The sequence below is a fragment of the Monomorium pharaonis genome, chromosome 3 (assembly GCF_013373865.1).
Source record: "Monomorium pharaonis isolate MP-MQ-018 chromosome 3, ASM1337386v2, whole genome shotgun sequence".
In the NCBI taxonomy this organism is placed as follows: domain Eukaryota; kingdom Metazoa; phylum Arthropoda; class Insecta; order Hymenoptera; family Formicidae; genus Monomorium; species Monomorium pharaonis.
Genome location: NC_050469.1, coordinates 8,723,166 through 8,743,616, shown reverse-complemented (window position 1 = coordinate 8,743,616; position 20,451 = coordinate 8,723,166). Strand labels below are relative to the sequence as shown.

The window sequence follows — 20,451 nt, the reverse complement described above, 5'->3', positions numbered from 1 at the left end:
TGACAAATTAGAAGGTGTCCCACGAAGAAAGAATTTAACAACGTGAAATTTCCGAAGGTCTCACATTTACCGGTGACCGTCTTCCTACATTTTATACAATCTCATGTTCGATCTAAAACGTATGAACGAGAAGGAAATTGGGCGTCATCGTCAATTGGGTATCGACCTCTGGCACTCTTTTGCCTCGACTCGACGCCCGCGCCAATGTCTGACCAGCGAAGCGCACTTGCGCTGAATAGTGACGAGGCCGTTGACACTTGTCTACGTATGTATACGTGTGTGTATGTGTATGTGTGTGTATGCGTGTGTGTGTGTGTGTGTATGTGTGTGCAGAAATAGCGTCGATGCTTCGGTGCACTTACCAGTTCCTCTACCGCTGTTCGATAGATACCCTGACTCGGAGATACGATTTTATGTCTCTTCAGAACTTTATCATTTAATACTTTTATTTTTAGAAATATTCTATCTTATTAAACACCCTCAAAAATGTATGACTTTAGGTATACATATTAGAAACTATTTTACATATTGTATACGTAGAATGAATCAAATCAAATCGAATCAGATAAGATTCGATTCGGATTCGAACAAAGAAATGAAATTCGATGCAATTCGATGTCAAAAAATATTAATTTGCACATTTCTAATAATTCTAATATATGTTCAGATCTTTAATATATGTGTATGTACATTCAATTCTTGTTAGATAAAATACAAAGGTTTGTAATTGTAAAGTGGTTTGGCAGTCCTACTAAAAAAACAATATAAAATCGCATTGTGACCTCCCGAAGCAATAAACGCCACGAAATACGACGTCAGTTGCGTAACGCCATTTTCGTTTTACGGCAGAGCATCGTCCTTGAATAAAACTCAAGAGCGATTAATGCGATTAACGTAGAAGTACACATGAGACCATATAAATTTTTAACGTACGAGTGATGATCGATTCGATTATCGAAATCCGATTAAGTCAATTGATTAAATTCTGATCAACGATAACAACGCATAATTTTAATCATTAGCGAGTGATCCGCCCATATAGATTGAACAGTTGCGTTGTTAAATCATTTTCCTGCTCTCAAGGACTTCGATATCGACTACTGCGTGTTTATCGTAAACGTTCGGGCGTTCAGGCAACAAACGTTTTATCGCGAATGGAGGTGCAGGGAAGAATGTTATGCCGCGAATAACGGATGTATAAAGACACATGATATGCGCGATCACCTGTCGTCGGCACTATCGCGCGACGAGGGTGTCGCAATTACCAAACTAAGGTCCCAGCTACAACGATACCAGTTCCCGTCCGCCACCCGCGGTATCCGATTTCCTGTTATTCCATGACGGAGTCCCCCTGACACCGCATGACACTGACGATTCTGATATCGTCTGATCGTACACGCATACATACGCTATCGTTTGATATTTTTAGCCTTATCGATCGGAGCCTACGTCGGGAGTATATGGTAACGAATCGATCGACTCGAAATCTATTCAAACCTAAGAAACAGAAATGTCTCTCGTCTCATCTGGGTATTATCAGAAACACGTTGCAAACACGAGCTGATCGGCGATAATTGCACTTAATTATTTATACAAGAGTCACAAAAAGCAAGAAGATTTATAAAATGTTCCACCGCAATCAATGTGCATTGCGTTTTTTGCGTCCTTGCTGACTGTTGCAACAGGTTAGTACGCAGGAGTCCTTTACAGTTACTCGTCGTGGCTACAGTTCGTTGCATCGTAACGGAACTCCAGTTCTTCCGCAAAAGATCAGTATCCGATCGTAATAATTGCGTAATTGTGCAATTGCGAGATGTAAGAAAGCACCGCTTTGAAAAAAAAAAAGAAATCTTTATTTTTTACACTCGTTATCAGCAACAAAGCTGCCAAAGTTAAAAAGAGAGCGATAAAGGATGAGATTTGCGTGAAGTTTTTATTTTACATAAAGATTTTCAAATTTTGAAGTATCTAATTATTATATATATATACTAGCTATGCCCTGTCACGCGTTGCTGTGGCTCTCTATTCTTATGCTACGTTTTTTTCAAATTTTCTTTGCTTTTGTTGTTTAACTTTCAAGAGCCTTGCTTTACTGTTGCTCTTTTTATTTTATTTTTGAATAAGCATTTATCTATCTTTAATAAATCTAATATTCATTTATTCACGTACTTCTAACTTTTTTTTCTAAAAGCTACCATGGATTTAGAAATCCATTCAAAAGACTGTTTTAAATAAGTTCCTTTTTTTCAATAAAATAACAGCCATCTTTATTTTTCCTATTACCTTAATTTAAACACAATAGAAACATTCTTCGCCTCTCCCGGTCTCTCCCTGTCTCTCCCCATCTCTACCCGTCTCTCCCGGTCTCTCCCCGTCTCTCCCGGTCTCTCCCCATCTCTACCCGTCTCTCCTCGTCTCTCCCGGTCTCTGCCGGTCTCTCCCCGTCTCTCCCGGTCTCTCCCCGTCTCTCCTCGTCTCTCCCCGTCTCTCCCCGTCTCTTCCGGTCTCTACCCGTCTCTCCCATCTCTACTCGTCTCTCCCGGTCTCTCCCTGTCTCTCCCCATCTCTACCCGTCTCTCCCGGTCTCTCCCCGTCTCTCCCGGTCTCTCCCCGTCTCTCCCGGTCTCTCCCCGTCTCTCCTCGTCTCTCCCGGTCTCTCCCCGTCTCTCCCGGTCTCTCCCCGTCTCTACCTGTCTCTCCCGGTCTCTCCCCGTCTCTCCTCGTCTCTCCCCGTCTCTCCCCGTCTCTCCCGGTCTCTCCCCGTCTCTCCCCGTCTCTCACGGTCTCTATCCGTCTCTTCCCGTCTCGCCCGGTTAGATATTCCTAATTGGTACTTCCTAATACGGTATTGTTAGAGACCGAAAATAGTTTAATCGGTACAAAAATTTTTCTATTGAAAGATGTTATTAAAAGTCTCATTTTTAGAGCTTTTAAATTAACTTTTTATTTTTTACCATCGTGCATACGAGATATCCGTTTAATCTAATGTTTATTTCAGCTGTTTGCACATTAACAATTATTTCAAATTCTGTGACTCAGCGTAAATTCTAAATTATTCTTTTACTAAACATGTAATACTATTGCTACATTTTATGGCTTTTCGCTTTCAACACGATTATTAATATATTCTCGACAGCTACCGATTCTGAATACAAATACCCAGTATATCTGTGCTTAACAACCTGTATATTCTGACATTTCTTCGAATAGCCTTCCACCTCGAGGTCGACAGTAATTCATTTTTGCATCTCAACCAATTGCCAACGTATGCTGAAGAGGGCCCAAAGGAAGAACCGAAACGTTCAACAATATATTTTAATCTGAACGCTAAACTATGTTTAGCACTTAGTTTTTTTGTGCGCCAAGTACCTGACTCGTACTCGCAGAATGATATTAATTTTTCTTTGCAACTTCACGAGTCCTACTATATATCTCTAAGTCAATCACATTCTTAGAATAGTTTAATTACAAACGCCACTGTTCCAACAGTAGGAATTATACTGCGTAGATTCACAAACAAAATCGTAAGGTACAAGTGGGTCATCACGTTAAACACCGACCAAACGTTTCGAGGTGAGGCAACGCGAAAAGCCCTTCGAGGGACGAGTCATTTGTGAAAGCGCGCCGGAAGTCACGGCACATAAACCAGTTGGGCGCGTCAAGGCCTCCGAAATATTTATCCTAAATAGCTCTAATTATCATTTCGATAGGACAAAAGGAGTTACGTAAACGCGAGCCAGGACCTCTCGTCTCAACAATCAAGCAAATATCGCGTAATTTTCAGTGAATATTTTCGAACAACGAATAAGCCACCTTTCAACGACGGGCACGCGGACGAGACACGTGCCCGAATGAGAAAAGTACTCGCGACTGTTTGTCATCGGCGTCAATGTCTATAAAAAAACACACACTTACGGGCGGACTCATTTTCATGACGATGATTAGAGGGTGGATGAAACGGCGGTTTCGTAGAGTAAGGCGAAGGGAACGAGACGCGAAAGCTGACCTTGCGCGCGCGTGTTCCCAACGAGCTGGCTAATAATAATATAGTGAGTGTATTCACGTTCGGAAACGCTAGGTTGCGCGTGTCGGAATCCCCCTTTGTCCTCTCTTTATTCTTCCTTCTCTGCCGTTTTTTCTCCTGCGGTGAACTTCGTACTCTATTCCCTCCCCCCTTTATTTGAAATTTTAAGTTAAAATAACGAATAATGACATTCACGCGCACGATAAGATAAAGCAGCGAGATAGGGATATATTTTAATTCCTTTCGCTATTTTTCTTTTTTTTGCGATTCGATCGACGGCCACTCGAATCCGCGCGACTGTAGAGTCTATCTAAACAACGTTCGAGCGCGTGTTGCCTATTATATCAAGATAGATAATGCCAACTTAATTAAACATCGCGCGACTGTAGGCTCCTTTTCTTTCGCGCGTCCTCGCTCGTTATCCGCGGACTCTTCTGCTTCGTCAGCTTCTACGTCGTCGCACACGTGCCGCTGCGTTAAGTATTTCGCTAGTCAAGGTCAGCGATAGCAACTTCGCTTCCTAGAACCAGGGGGGTATCACTGATAACCAATGGCGCTCGTACGAGATGACGACTCGTGGCTCGAGGTGGTACTCGGATTATCTTCCTTCGCGGGAAAACAGTCTCCGCTTAGATCTGGACTGGGAAAATCACTCTTACAAATGAAGCCAATAATGTTTACGCTTAAGGAAAAAAAAAAAATGCGAACGTGACTAGGCATTAATGTATACAATTTCAGACTACAAGTGTAGCAAAATGCTAAATCGCAAACAACAGAGCTTCCCCCTCCCCAAATAAGTTTCTCAACGATTAACGTGCATTAACCATTTACATTTATCATCGTGCGGCCGCCGCTACGTACTCCCGATACGCCGTGATACGACCGGGCGTATATTATTATTCACAAATATAAAAGGAAGGCTGACGCACGGTCGGGAGCTGCACTAATCGTTCGCAGTCGGTCGGTCCGATGCGACCGCACAGCCTCGACGCCGTCCGATAACGAGGAAAGATTATGCTCAAGGACAAGGTCAGGCCGCGTCGCTCCGCTCCGCTCCTTGCCTCGCCGCGTCTCGCTCCGGCTCTGCCTCCGAACGACACGAGACATTGCGACAAATCCGCGAGGCGGAGATATATGTATACGCGTGCACGTAGCAACATGCTGCGCACATGCGTGACGATACAACATTGATGTGTGCGCCGTCGTCCTTGTGACACCGCCGCCACCGCCACCACCGCCGCCGCTGCCACCGCCGTGAAGTTGTCAACAAGAACAAACTGTCAACCAGAATGCCGAAGCAAGCGTCAGCGCTCGCAGCCTTATAGATGTGCCAAATCCTGCTAATGATACTTTTTAAACGTTCGATCGAACGGGTCGACGGGGAAAGGAGAGTGAGAGCGAGCATCTCCGTGGGTGTGGATCAAAATTTCGTCGGGATCTCTACAAATTACTTAACATTACTCGTCAGTCGAATTATCGAGTCACCTCCAACGCACACGCTTAAATAATCAGTTCGGTTGCAAATATACCCAGAAATAGAAACGATTTCCACTGAGCTCTACCTAACCCGCCCAGCTTGCTCCGCAATTTGCTTCCTACTTGATATGTCTCTAATTTTAAGCGACCATGTATCCTCACACACGGCGGTTAACTTGCGGAGAGTAACCTTACACTGGCTATATGTAAGACTAGTGTAAACTAGCCGCAACACGTAACCATGCCTCCCTCGCAACAGCGAGTCGAAACTCCCCGAAAACTAAAACTGTCGCAAGGACGTAGGCCAAAGGCGTTGGACTGTTTTAAAGCGTACGTCGTATTCGGTCGCTTGGCCTTCGACGTGATTTCTGGTCAAAAAGATCGAACATCGGCCGGCTGCTATCTATACATAATGCTGACATAACATATGTACGCGATTCGCGCGTTATACGCCGCGTCGTTGAAAGTTTAAATAAAATTCGAGGGAACGAGTTTTTACGAAAGGGAGCACAGAACGAGGCAGAATGAGACAAAATAGAGTGTTCAGTTAAAATCTTGAAATAAGTCCTTCAAAATTCATAAAAGAATATAAGCGTAGCGAGCAACAAGCTAAAAACTAAAAGTGATACAATACTTAATAAGTATCAGGAACGGAACAATTGAGGATGAACATTGGTTTCATTATTATTTTGCAAACCTTGTTTGACAAAGTTTGCGTCGCAAACAGCATTATGCAAGCACTGTACAAAGTTTATTTAAGAACTCGTATCGGTCTTCCGTTGTATTCTCTCATTCTCATTATACTTTTTGAATTTCGAAACTGCTTCATAATGTTCATGAAAGATAATATATTGATCAAAAAAATATTTTATAATTTTAATATTCCATTATATAATAATACACGTGTGACAAGCATTTTTTTATATAACCATTCCTATAACATAAAACGTTTTTAAAAAATCAGTTCCACGGTTTTGTCACATTTGCTCTTGTACAATCTTTTTCTTAATTGTATTTATAAACTTTACTAGAAAATAACACAGAACGCTCATATGAATCTTTCAAGAAAAAAATTATGAAAAATTCAGAAATAATTGAATGTACATAAATTTGAAAGAAAACTAATTTGTTGTTCACGGTGTTTTGCTGCTAAATATTACAAAACTGTCAATCGTGTCGTTGGAGGTAAAGATCACTCGAATCTGTACTTGAACTCATCTCGCTGAGTCACTCAGCGCATTATCATCAGACTTGATAACGATGAACACACGACAAGATAACCTTCTCGGGACTAGCGAAGCGGAATCACACGAAAATTCCGACTTCTGCTTGGATGGGCACCTGTTCAGAAGTGTATAATGTATTCGATGTAATTCAGTAGTGAGTAATACATATCCATCACTAGTACAATTAAGTTTTATGTAATTGGTATTGATATCGCGCAAAAAAATGTCCTTATTTGAAAAAAGCTTTGACACTTTTCATAGCAAAAATAAATTTTATTTTAATAAATAAGAAATATATGTAAAATGTTTATAAAAAGATACGTAAAACCGAGATGTGTAGAATACCGAGAAGAATCGGACTTGTATGCAAAGTACCTATGTAAGACACACTAACGCGTGGACTCTACATCAAAACAAAGTTATAGATGAATTTATAATACGATCATAGACTAAAGATCAAATCTTGAAGCTCTCTTTTTCAATGACAGAGCGATACGTATCCGTCAGTGCAAAATCAACAGGATTTTCCACGGTTTTTTTTTTAATTAGAAAAACAATATTCATAGAAAAAAAAATAGTTTTTCCGCGTTAGTCATTTGTGTAAATTCGTTTGGCGTGGCGTTTCGACTCATCGTTATTTTATTATATCACGTATATGTAAAACATACGTGTGCACACGCTCTACTCTCGCGCGTCCTCTCCTCTCCTTTCCACGCGCACGTTATAGGAAGGTTCCACCGGTAGAGCCGACGAGTGTCGGTGGCACGTAGTGCTGTTCGATGCGACGTCGTACAAGGACAAGGCCACATGGTCACGGGCGGCCGGAGCGGACACGTTGTATAGATATATATCGACTACTAGTCGTGACCCCCCTCTTGCCACCTATCGTCATCATCGCTGCCTCTTGCCGCCGCCGCCGCCGCCACCACCACTACTACTACACTCTACCATCGAAGGTATTCCTATATCAAGATTAAATGTGAACGATACATCGCCAATGTGTGCGACCACGCGCACGTCGTTTGACCCTACGTCGCGGTCTCGTGGATTTTCAGGGTCACGCAACACGGTAGCATAACAAAGGATGATGTGCTGTCTCGACCCTTTAGCCGTCATTAATTCTGAACGAAGGTAGAACGAGCCTCTCAGAATTTCTCAGATGACTTCCATTAGCGGCCGTTATGTTTATCGTTTAAGGCTAACAATAAGCCGATCGAATAAAAGAATAACATTGACCCAAATCTGAATGAGTTTCAAAAGTATTGTATTTAACCGTAATTTATCGTTTCAAATCTAGTTCAAAATTTACGCGCGTACAGTTTCTTTGACTGCTTTAAGCACACACGAAATTACGTAATACATAATATATTTTACGAAAGGCGATCCGGTTTCTAGATATATTGAAAAATTATCTGCGAACAGATTTCACGTTTACATGACACATAGTAGAAGGCCACATTCTATATTGGTGTGCCAACAGAAATTACGAGAAATTAGACGAAAATATTTCGGCATACGAAGAGTTCACAACAAATTGGACAGAGACAACCATACACATTATTGACTTATTGCCAAGCGAGGTACACAAAATTATATGTTATACATTGTTTTAGAAATGCTTCTACGTTGCTTGCTCATTCAAATTCAAAATATCAGCTTAGCGGTGCCATGCAGAAAATACAACAAGGTGGAAAATATATTACGTAATGTTCGGATTATTTATTTTTATTATATTATATCCCTGTCATCACTTGCTGACGTAACATGTGATATCGGTATATTCATACCGATGTGAAACGTGAGACTTCACTTGTTTGTCAGTTTAGTAAAACCGGAAATTTATATCAGCGATACGGAGTTGAGTTCGGGTTCTAGAATAGACCCGGAAACGGCCGATAAAAGACAGGGCACGCATGCTTCTATCCTTGACTCGTCTTATCACAAGGCCAGCTTTCGGAAACACGCCTAGTGGAAGAGGTCAATGTGGCAGCGTTCCGTCACGTGGTTTATCACGAAAAAACCGCATGATGTAAGCTATATTCTAAAATAATTTTGCAAATGTAATTATAAGAGGAGTCCTATAATTGATTAAATAAAAATACGAAACCTATTGATAAATTTCCAAAAATATTGCTCGCATTGTAAAGAAATAAATATAAGGTGCGACATTCATTATTGATCCCATGAAAAAAGTAGAGAAAGCTATTAATTGCTCGCGATATTAAACGGATGAACAAAAATAATGGATCGTGCCTTCGCGAAATAAAGTTGTTTCGGTCCCTTTTTATCTAATATCTGTAGCCTACTTGCTAATTATGTAAAACGTTGACCGAACGCAGCTTTTTGCATTCTGGCGCAATTCTGGTGCAACTCCGCGCGAGAAATTGCAATCTCACCTCGGCTGGCAATGCCAGCCAACGACCTTGGCCTTGCCCGAATAAGACGCGGCCTTGGCGGCCGATCGATGCGACTATCAACCGGTGCAAGTGCAGCGCGAGAGGGGAACTGGATCTGAACTGGTTCTCACGTATTCCCGGTTTAGATCACATCGCGTGCATCAATTACGACGATCAGTCCGGCTCGGTCGCGCTTGAAAACTGTGTCACGCGTCATTGTCGTCTTTTGAGCTTTGATCCTTGGATTCTTCACGTAAAATCGCGCGCGTGCGCGCGCGCAATAACTTCGCTCGTAGCTGCATATTGCGCAGCTTGGCGATGCTATACGCGAATTCCAGCGCGGCGATGAACTACGTTTCAGCGACAGACGAAAAATCCTTTGAATTCGAGATGTTTACAATATCTCTTGGAACGTAACTCTTTATCGATGTTACGATAATAAAGAGAGACGCACAAACATATTATCGATGATGTGCGATAATACAGATACAATTTATATAACTAAAGTCGCAGAAAATGAAAGAGACGGGGATTTTTTCCGAGACGATTCTCGATCCCTTTAATCCCCAATCATCAAAACGTCACGGCGATAAGTACAACCTTATATATTGGTTTTTCGTCTCTAGCTTAAACTGCTGATACGACGGAACTGTAATAAGAAAATTACGAGAATCGGCGTACGATCTCGAGAAGATCCACATCGACGGGGCATGCGCACCCTCGACCTTGGCACGAGGAAATAACGTCTCTCCGCGGCGTTGTCGAAAGATTGCATAATGTTACGCGAGACGCGGCGATATAATTCCGTTTTGCCTCTTTTCTTTTTCTTCCGCGTTCACGCTCGTCGCGCATCTTTTGCGCACAGAGACAAGGATCGTTTCGCGTCACCTGACAAACCGCGCCAATTTTTCTCTTCAGTCGTAACGCAAGCAAATAATTTCGTTGCGATAAATTTAAAAAAGCACCGTTCTCTTTTTACCGCGAAAATGTCGACTTCGAGGAATGAATGAATGATTTCAGTTTTATATATTCGCTTTTTTTTCTACTTGTATAATTGAAGATTATGTGACAAGTGGTCTGTTCTTTTACACTACACTGCTACATTGATGCAATAAGTTAGAATGAGAAATAATATATTTGTCTTACTTTAACTTATTGCATTAGTGCAACAGTGCAGCTAAAAATAATATACATAATATGTAAGAAAAGAGGTAGTAGAGGTATTAGAAAATATCTTTGTTTTTCTCTCAATTAAAATTATATACATATTTATAAAGATATATTTATATTATAAAATATAAATTAAAAGGTGCAAAAAGTAGGAAAAAATTAAAAGTGTAAAAAAAGTATAAGACATTGTTTCCGTTGCTACTCTGACTTCCGGTATCTATGACTAATTTTAATTCATCTCTAATGATGTCGTCTACGTAGGCATCGTACTTTGTGCTGGTACATCGCGTGATATAACAACGCGCGTTATTAGAAACACGCGTTAATTGCTTCCGGTTTGACGATCATTCGATCACGGACATTCGTTATAAATGCGACCTTAGATGAAGCCTTGGTTGCTCCACGCTAAATTTCAAACTCGCCGCTTTAATCAGCTGGACTTTGTCACGCGCACGTTACTTAACTACACAACACAAATATACACGTGCATACGAATTACGACACGAGGCAGATTTTCGACACGAATTAAATATTTTAATTTCAATTAAAGATAAATTTTTTGGCAGCCAATATCGTAATTTCTGTACCACAACTTAAATATTCATCAATCTGTTTCCAATAACACCGGCGCGACACGAGCCGAGTCTAGTGAGATATCATCGTTTTGTTTGTCGGACGACCTCGCTCGTACATTCGCGGTCACTTGACGTCAGTTGATGCAAATCGAGTGTCGACTTATCGATTCCATCTCACGTCATCGCACGATAGATCACCGTACAATGTAATTTACTGCAAATTACAGTGTTACTGTAAAAGACCATTATACTATTGAGAATCACTTTGTGCTGGAATCGTAATCATTTGTAATGTACAATCAGTGCTGAGCCACTTGTTACATCATAAGCACAGTAGTAAAAAAAAGATAGACTTATAAACATCGACTTTAAAAATTTATTTTGTTTGTACGGAAATAAATTTTAGAAACGCCAGTGCCAATAATTTTTGTTATTTATATTTTTCAAACTCATCAATCTTAAACAAATTTATTTTCTCCCGTGTACTACACAAATTCTCATCTTAAGTTTTTTTCATAGCTTTTATATAATAAATTCTAATGTAATTAAGAGTAATAATGACGTGTCGAACAAGATATAAAGCTGAATAGTTGCGTAGAAAATTCATTCTTGGCAAAAGTGCCACCGTGTCGTATCTTTTCATACAAAGTAGCATATATTAGATCCTAACTTAAGACTAGCTCAACGCACGTTAAAATGCTAAATTTGATCTAGTTCACGAACATAGGGATTTTCCTATATACAAGGTTTCTCTACGCAAGTTCGAACTTATAACAAATGGGTTATCGCTTGAGGTCACAATGACAGTAATGTCTGCGGTTGAAGAGTCAAGGATCTGAAACCTTGCAAAGTTTGCTTCAACTGTTATGTCCATATCGCAACTACTGTAGCGACGTTGCATGAGTGGCATAATATGTAGCAATATAGCGCAAATAAGTACGCGTTTTAAAATTAGAGTCTGCTAACTGAAAAACGTTTAATCTGAATTTATAAAATTTTAGCTTATGCCTTGATAAACATTTTCGCAATACTAATCGCTATTTAGTGACTAGATAAAATGGAAAGTATGATTATTAATGGAAAATGTATGGATTAAATATCATATTAAAAAAATGTATCTCTGTTTCGAATCATCATCTACGAATCTAACATTTTACATTTATAGATTCGGTTAGGTACGGTCGAATTCATCATTTGAGACGTTTCGGGACACGCAAAGGAACACAAGTCGACATTATTCTCACTAAAACTTTGTATCCTTGACACACAAAAGCTACGGCGACGTAACCCGAGCAAAGAGGCCATTCCGTTTGCGAATCAAATAGGCTGGGGCAACAATGCCGACGCATAAGACGAACTTAATAGTTAACGATGATCGTGAGACCATTTCTTCGAAATTTAACTGTCTTTTGAATGTGTACATCTTATTAGATAAAGAAATACGATAAAAATACATAATTCGTTTTTTGAAAAATGTTTTCCCACAACATCACTCATCAATCATAAAATAATTTTAAAAAATTAGTAATAAAAAAGAGCTGGTCTCAAAATGTTTTGTTTCGAAGGAAATTTGTTTATAAAAAATGTTATACCTCTATACTGTCTAAAAATCTGCTCCGAAAGCAGACTCTGGAGCGTTTCGCGGATAGAGCAGCACGGAATATTCTAAAAATTCTGAAACTCGTTACACATACATACACAGACACATTTTCAGGGTCATCGCGTCTTGGCCCCTTCACTTCCGTCGATGACTAACTCTTGTCTGGATGGTTCCTGATCCATCCAGTTGTAATTTAAATTACCGAAAAGGAAACAAGATAAAATAGACGTAGATGTAAATGTAACGAGATAAGATATATCATCACAAAAGAAGCTTTACTTAGGAAAGGACGGTACGATGTGTTAGGATCGCCGATCCTAATCAAACTCGGCGAGTACGTAGTACATCTCTAACAACCGACAACGTGTATCAAGCAGTAAGACGCACTGCTAAAAAATACGCAAAAAAAAAAAATTAAAAATTATAACCGCTTAAGATTTTTATTGGGAACTTAAAATTTCATGATTAGATCTCTCTTCTTTGATAATAATAATCACCATTTCAGTCCACATGTAGAATACATTACGATAATATAATGGGCAATAACAAACTTTGTTTTTACACATTATGCGAATACTTTGGAAAGCTAATATAGAGCTAGAGGGATCAAGGTTGCTCTCCAAACGAGCGTTTGACTTTTAGCCGTGTTTACAGGTACCGTGCAGGTATTCGTAGCTTATCAGACGTTTTAGTATACAACGAAATTAACATTTCAATCAACGCGCTATGCGCGTGGAATAGTATGACTATAAATGACACGTGGCAGACTGACCCAACTTCGCAACTATCTTTTGTGTTTTGTGTTTCCTTTTTTAATGCAAAATAGAAGACAGAATAGAATCCACCAGAAAATAAATAAGTTAAATTCATTTTCGTTGACAAACTTTTTACTTCCTTGCGACATACTTATGGAAAATACCTGGGAAAATTAAGATATTTGAGGGTTTTTGCGTGCATAACGATTAGCATAATTAAATCGGTAGAAACAAGAATCGAAACGAAGATCGACAAAGTTTCGTCTTGTGGAAACGAGATTGCGTTATCGCATTATTCAGCCAATTAAAATCGATTGTTCGACATTTGTTGCCCCAATAATTCAGAGAACCAAGGCGGATTCAAGGCCGCGTGACGCGTTTGTTTAAACGAACAATACGACTCGCATTGATTTCTGACGGCGATTCTTCAAGGCTAGCCACAAGAATGCGCTAACATCGTATATGCGTCTTCAAGAAGCAGGACGCACCGTCTACGGCAGATGTGTATATTAATCTTTCTTAATTTATTGCATTATTGGCAGTATCAACTTTCAGCCGTTAGATTTCGTGATTTGTATTTAATTCCGTGTGTCTGGATCTCATCTTTAATCTCTTCACAGGTGACCTCGGAGATCCTTGTACCTTCGTGTCCTCGGATCCTAGGATCTTTGGCCGTTAAACGTTAGCCGTTTCAGTATATCGGGACGGAGACGTTTCTTGGTCCGACTCGACCGCTATTTTTAGACGTCATTGACATTTGCACGTAGACACGTTCGACCACCCGTGTACGCACCGCGTGACGGGACCAACCTCATCGCGAATTGTCTTGATCGTCAGGATTTGTCGCGAGACCGAAAAACCAACGAGACAGCTCCGGAAACACTTTGGACTTTTCACATCGGGGGATAAAATGATTGTAGACTCTCTATCCAGGGACCTTTTAGCTAAAAAGTGTGTTCAGTTCGGAGGTAAACGTTCAAATCGGGTCTTTTGTTCCAATCGATTCCATCACTATTCCAGCGCCCTCTCAGCCGCGCACATTTTCGCTGGTCCTCGCCCACGCGTACCCTTCAGAGTACGCTTCTACGGTCGATCGGGCCATAATAATAAGGCGAGGAGTATAAACGTTGGCTTTCTCATTGTTCAAGCTTTAGATGCGCGGGTGTTTTCTCGATATTTTTGGTATCCCCTGTGACGGGGGCGGGCGAAAGAGGTGGAAAAAAAAAAGCGCGGACACATCATGTTTTTCGAAGACGATTGTCTCGTTTAGACTCGCACTTTCGGCGCGTAATTTTCAAAAAAGTATGGACAACTAGTGGCTGGCGAATTTACGATCGCCAGCCTCTTGGCAACACTCACGATATAATCTTTGCTTTGTAAAAAGTTGAATACGAAAGATCAAGGATTTCTGAAATATGCTAAAGAAGTTTCCTTTACATAAAAATAACAATTTATAACTATTTAAATTTATAAATTCGTAACTCAAATAAATGACGTGGTGTTCGTATAAATATATATTTTCGAGATAGCTATCTTATTACGTATCTTTATTTTAATTATTTAAATACTTATTTGTTAAATGTATAATTAATACAATTGATTACTCTAATTATGGTAATAATATTTATATAATTTTAATAGTATCTTAATAACTTTAAATTTTTATCTTCTTATACAGATAATCGCATAAGAATTAAAATATATTAATCCGATTACACTTAAGAAATTTTAAATAAATTCGTTGTTGATTTAAATTCATAGTATACGCCAGAAAGAAAGTGTCGCTAATTGATCGTCAGTTGTTGCAATTGGTATTGTTGCAAAACTGCATTGTGAACAATGCGGCACGAGTACAGTAGCACATGGAAGAGAAGGGGTAAAAAGTATAATCTACTTTACTTTCACCAAGCCTCCGCAATAACATGCTTTTCCGAGTGAGAGTTGTCTATATTACAAGTACATTTGGCACCTCTTGCGTCCTAAAATCAAATATCCTTTCTTCTTCCAAATAAAATCCTACACATTTTTACTTACTAGTATCTTATATCTGATATGTTGATATATAAATCATTTTTTAATGCTGTTGAATTAAATCAATTAAATAGATAATCAATATATCAATAAAAAAAAAGATCTTGCTGTTTATTTCAATCCTTATACTAATTGCAAATTTTGCTCGAAGTTTCTGTCATTTTACGTGAAACTTCTGTTACTAAAATAGATCGGTCTGAATCGAATCATTCACTAAATTCAAGGGAATTGGAACGTGTAATATCGTCGACTAAATTAAAGACGCTCTTTATCAGTCGCTGATTTATTTCGACTCACGACTGGTAAATTTCTCCGAAACGTATTCTGTCGTGTTCCTTTGGACCGGTGAAAGGTTGCGAATCGAAAGAAGCGAGAAAATCTTGAACAACAACGCGTGAAACCCTAATCGATCAGCGCCCTTGACACGTGCTCTGGTTACCCGTGGCAAGTCAATGCCAGAATAATTACAAGCGAGAATATACAGTGGCGAAATGGCTTGGAACGAACTGCTCGCTTAACCTTATTAAACAATTAAACATCGTCATCAAACACACGACATTGGTACATAAGAATCATACGTGTGGACATTTCGAGCGTCCTACTTCTTTTCTTTTCACTTTGAATGAGGAAATATGACAAAAATATAATTTTGTGTTTGTCGAAAGTTCTAATGTTTAACTCCCCTGTATTGCTCTCTATTACACAATAAATCTTTCACTCTATATCTCTTAATATAGCTTCAAATAGCAACGCAATAATTTCTTTTAGCAAATGTTCTTCTAATATTAGTAAGTTAATATTATTTTATATATATATATATATATATATATATATATATATATGTATATAATACATATAGATATAATATATATACATATAGATATAATACCATGTACTATACGACGATTGCAGGTTTTAAAACGTCAAAAGAGTTCGGCACGGCGCGCGGCGCGACGTGTCACATGGTCTTCCTTACGTTCACCCTATATACGTAGGCAGGGTTCTTCTGGCTAAGATCTCTGGCACGTGCCGCGCTCCCTCGCGCCAGTTCAGAGTCGGGATAATTACAATGTTCCGTGTCGTTCATGGACGATTGGGAAGCGCCCGCGACTATACTCACCCACGTGCTGTACGCGTCGTGAAACTCGAAAGCGGCCGTTCACGTGGGCCACGTGGTGCGCCGCCGTCTCACGCTTTCACAAGCGTGTAGCCGCCCTGTTCCGCGTCGATACGGCGGGTCATTGCCCTCCTACGTGTCGTATATGCAAGTTGTGTAACGCGAACCCAAACAATATGTAGGTCGCGCCTATTTCTCCCACTTTTGCTCGCCTCGGTCTACCGCCCGACTACATTAATGACCCATTGGCCGAAAAAATGTCGCCAACGCGATAGCGTCTTCTCTTTTATGTTTATGATTTCAAAAGTTCGATTGAACTTTTTCTATTTGCATTTTAATTAGTCTACTCTTAAATGCCTGACTTATAGTATCAGTGACTGCAATAGAAAACTAAGATAGTAAACCAGGTTTTGAGTTATAGGTTGTCGAGTTTTGAACCATACGTATGTAACGAAGTTGTTTTGACATTGACCAATGTAAAAGATAAGCAGCATGCTGATACTCAGCAGTCAGCATCCACTTTTAAGACAAAAAAGATATTTTAAGATAAAGACTGTAACACAATTCTTATGTACTTTGTCCTTCAGTGAAATTGGCTAAATCTAGTATGTTATAATTCTTGATTTTTATTGATCCAAAATTTCTTTGGGCACAAGCTTGAAAATAAATAGTTTTCTTGCTACATTCATTTGAAATGTATTTCATCACTATTTTAGTAATATTCTAAATCAGTTTTTTAAATAAAAATTATGCGATTTTAATATAAGATAATAATATGCAATTTACTTATATGTAAGAATATTTTGTGTGTATATTGCATACAACATTTATAAGATTCACAAAATATTTATAATTATTTAAATATTTCATAAATAGTTATTAAAATATTTCGTAAATATATTTTTGCGAATATCTTAGATTAAATAAATCATAAAGCTTTATTGTAATTACATAAAAACATGTATAAAATATTACTATAATATTTCTGACAATGTAAGTGAGGGGGAATGAATATGCTACTATGTAACTTAAAGTATGTGTAAAAATAAATATTTTTACACATACTTTAAGTTACATAGTAGCATATTCATTCCCCCTTACTTACATTGTCAGAAACACATGCAAGCAAACACACATATGTACATAAAAGGGTTGGATCCGTATTATACATGAAGTATTATACATTATATTATATTAAATATTTTACAGTATAATACATTACTTGCTTTTATATGTATTATATTCCATGTGCATGTGTCTAACTCTTGGAAAGAAAAATTCAGCTACATTCATAAGTTATGAAAAGATTATATATAATATCTTTATAACTGCACTACTGACCCGGTGCAATAAATTAAGGTAAAACAAGTATTTTTTTATTTTAACTTATTGCACCAATTTAGCAATGCAGATATAAAGAACAGACTAAACATTTTGGATCAACTGCATTGAATCGGTCAGTTACAGTTAGGGACAACTGAAAGCAAGTATTGTAAGTGTTATACGTAAATTACCGTAAAAATCTTAGAAATGCTCGAATGACCCAACCCTGCATAACGCACATCATAAAACTTGCATTGTCATCTAAAATTTATTACAAAAAACCACCTTAGAATATTACTAAAATAATGATAAAATACAACATTTCAAAATATTCTAACAAAAAACTCGGTTTTTTTCAAGCCTATAAAAGGAAACGTGCAGGATTCTTTACTGTCAAAGTTATTCATACTATTTTTAGAACTGTTGTGATAAATCTAGCCATAATTATACATACAACTTTATTATAATTTGCAAATTATATATTGCACTCTAATTATATTTCATTACCTATTCTACACGCGCGCGTATCATTTTCATTTAACGCGTGCAATGTAATCCATGACGGAACGCCGGTACAAATAAAGTTGAAAGATAAAGGTCTGACCTTGTCGGGCGAAGAATTGATAAGAGTTGTAATTCATATATCGTAACCTTGGGCTATGTGTGTACGACTCGTGCAGCCTTGAATCGATTAATTTGAAATAAATAATTTCTCGAAGTGGCCTTGCGATTAATTCTGAATCATTTAGTCGCGGGATGGTATTAGGCGATATCAAAATTTCGCAACGCCTCAACGATTCGCGATATCATAATCAAGTTCAGCGTACGTCTAAAACGAAAACACATTTAACTTCAATAACGCGATAAACTGCTACACTGATACTTATATTTAATAAAAACAACGGCAAAGATACGATAGGAAGTATTTTGAGTTCTCCGATATTTCACTATTTTGCAATTTAAATATATAAATTCCAAGTGTTACATATACGTAAAGTTTATATTGCTCATTGTAAAAAACATTTTTAGTGTGTGTTCGACGCAAATATGATTACATTTCGCCCGTGAATCGCATTTGTATATTTTTATTGTTCTAATTATATTATTTAGAAGAAGCAATTTAGTTTACGAAACTTGTTATCGTAGACGTTGATGCAAGCGTGTGAACTATGGAATCGTGCAGAGAGTGCGCTTTCCCCCCCCCCGAGATATTTTTGCGCCGATTAAGAGCATTTCTGACGTCGAAATGCAGGAGGAAGATGAAGAGATCACCGAGAGTTTCGTGGGTTGTGCTCTTTCTCTCGATGATCGTTAGGTCAACGGGTCATATCCACGCTTCGAACTCTGTCAAAATATAAGATATAGTAGAAATCCAATTATTCGATCGGTATATTACAATTCTGGAATATATTTCAAAGTCATGTGCTTTCTTTTAACGAATACTATTTTTGCAGAGAAAAATGGTATTTAATTAAAAATGTCAAATATCGTATTTTCTTTCTATTAAGTTTAATTAAAAATCAATTAATGTGCTGTTTTTCTGTTACATTTGTAAGCTAGAATTCCATTTTTACTAAATGTGGTAAAATGATATAATTGATAGCGTGGCGCAACACGTTGCTCGTTACTCATTGCTGCAACCAGGAAATAAACTGAAGTGGAATTGAAAATTTTTCGCGATCGTGACTGTTGAAAGTACGCCGACTTATAAACGAGAAAAGGGCAAAGCGGAGAAGTAACGAAATATGAATTTCAATAGATGCTAAAAGGTTGAGATGCTCGTTAACACGAGTTTAATTGTAATGAATATTAAAGTTATATAAAGTTATCGAATCATCGATCTCTTTAAATAAAAGATTCGAAATTTAAGATAGATAAAAATTACGTAAATTTTTACATTTAACTACACTGGAATGTTATTGTGACATGTAACAATATATTAGACAGCGAGACAACTAAAGAGCTACAAGAAATGAAGTACACTTTCTCTCTAGTAAAAGTAAGAGTTGTGGTATCGCCAACGGCAAATGCTTATTCATCGAATTCAATATTTTACTTATTCAAGATGTTTTCTCCTATATTTAACTATAAAAATCAATTATATTAATAAACATATCAATTTTAAAAATTATTCTAAATATTTTTATGTTATCAATAAATATTTCATATAATAGTATAAATGCATATAAAATAAAAATAAGAAAAATAAAAATATGTACGTAATCTATTTCACATTTGATATTTTTTAAATGTTATTCACGTGTCATGCGAAATAGAAGCAAACGTCACATAATCTAAAGTGAAGAGCAAGAGTTTCAACGTTTCCGTAGTGTAGTGGTTATCACGTGTGCTTCACACGCACAAGGTCCCCGGTTCGATCCCGGGCGGAAACATTCTTTTTGCAATCACAATTTTTACTTACATTTTTATATATGCAAAAGTTCCAATTATTGATAATTATATTTGCGCACAAGATCGTGGCAGTTAAAAAATTTTCTATAAATTTTGTTCTAAACAAAATGATAGATGTTTAAAATTAATGTAATAATTTTGCTCTTAAATTTGCATCGCTAATTTTACAATTACAAACAAAAAATGTGTAAAATAAAAAATCTCTATAATGCTAAAAGCATTATAGAGATATATAAAATTTTATATAAATCAATATATTTAGAGATATGCCAGGTATATCATTGAAGTTAAAATGTGATGTAAATTGTTAATATCACTGTTATTTTAAAGATTTTGACAACATAAT

The 20,451-nt window shown here is 37.9% G+C and overlaps 1 long non-coding RNA gene, 1 other non-coding gene and 1 pseudogene across 2 annotated transcripts; 2 read left to right on the top strand and 1 right to left on the bottom strand.

Moving 5' to 3' along the window:
- Positions 1 to 3,349: 3,349 nt before the first annotated feature.
- LOC118644787 lies at positions 3,350 to 5,451 on the bottom strand (annotated as a pseudogene).
- A 2,112-nt stretch (positions 5,452 to 7,563) lies between these two features.
- Positions 7,564 to 7,967, top strand: LOC118644789. Its single transcript, XR_004962555.1, has 2 exons — positions 7,564 to 7,682; positions 7,782 to 7,967. It is a non-coding gene; the product is annotated as an uncharacterized LOC118644789 (long non-coding RNA).
- A 12,046-nt stretch (positions 7,968 to 20,013) lies between these two features.
- On the top strand, positions 20,014 to 20,086 carry Trnav-cac. The gene has a single exon. It is a non-coding gene; the product is annotated as a tRNA-Val (tRNA).
- The last annotated feature ends 365 nt before the right edge of the window (positions 20,087 to 20,451 follow it).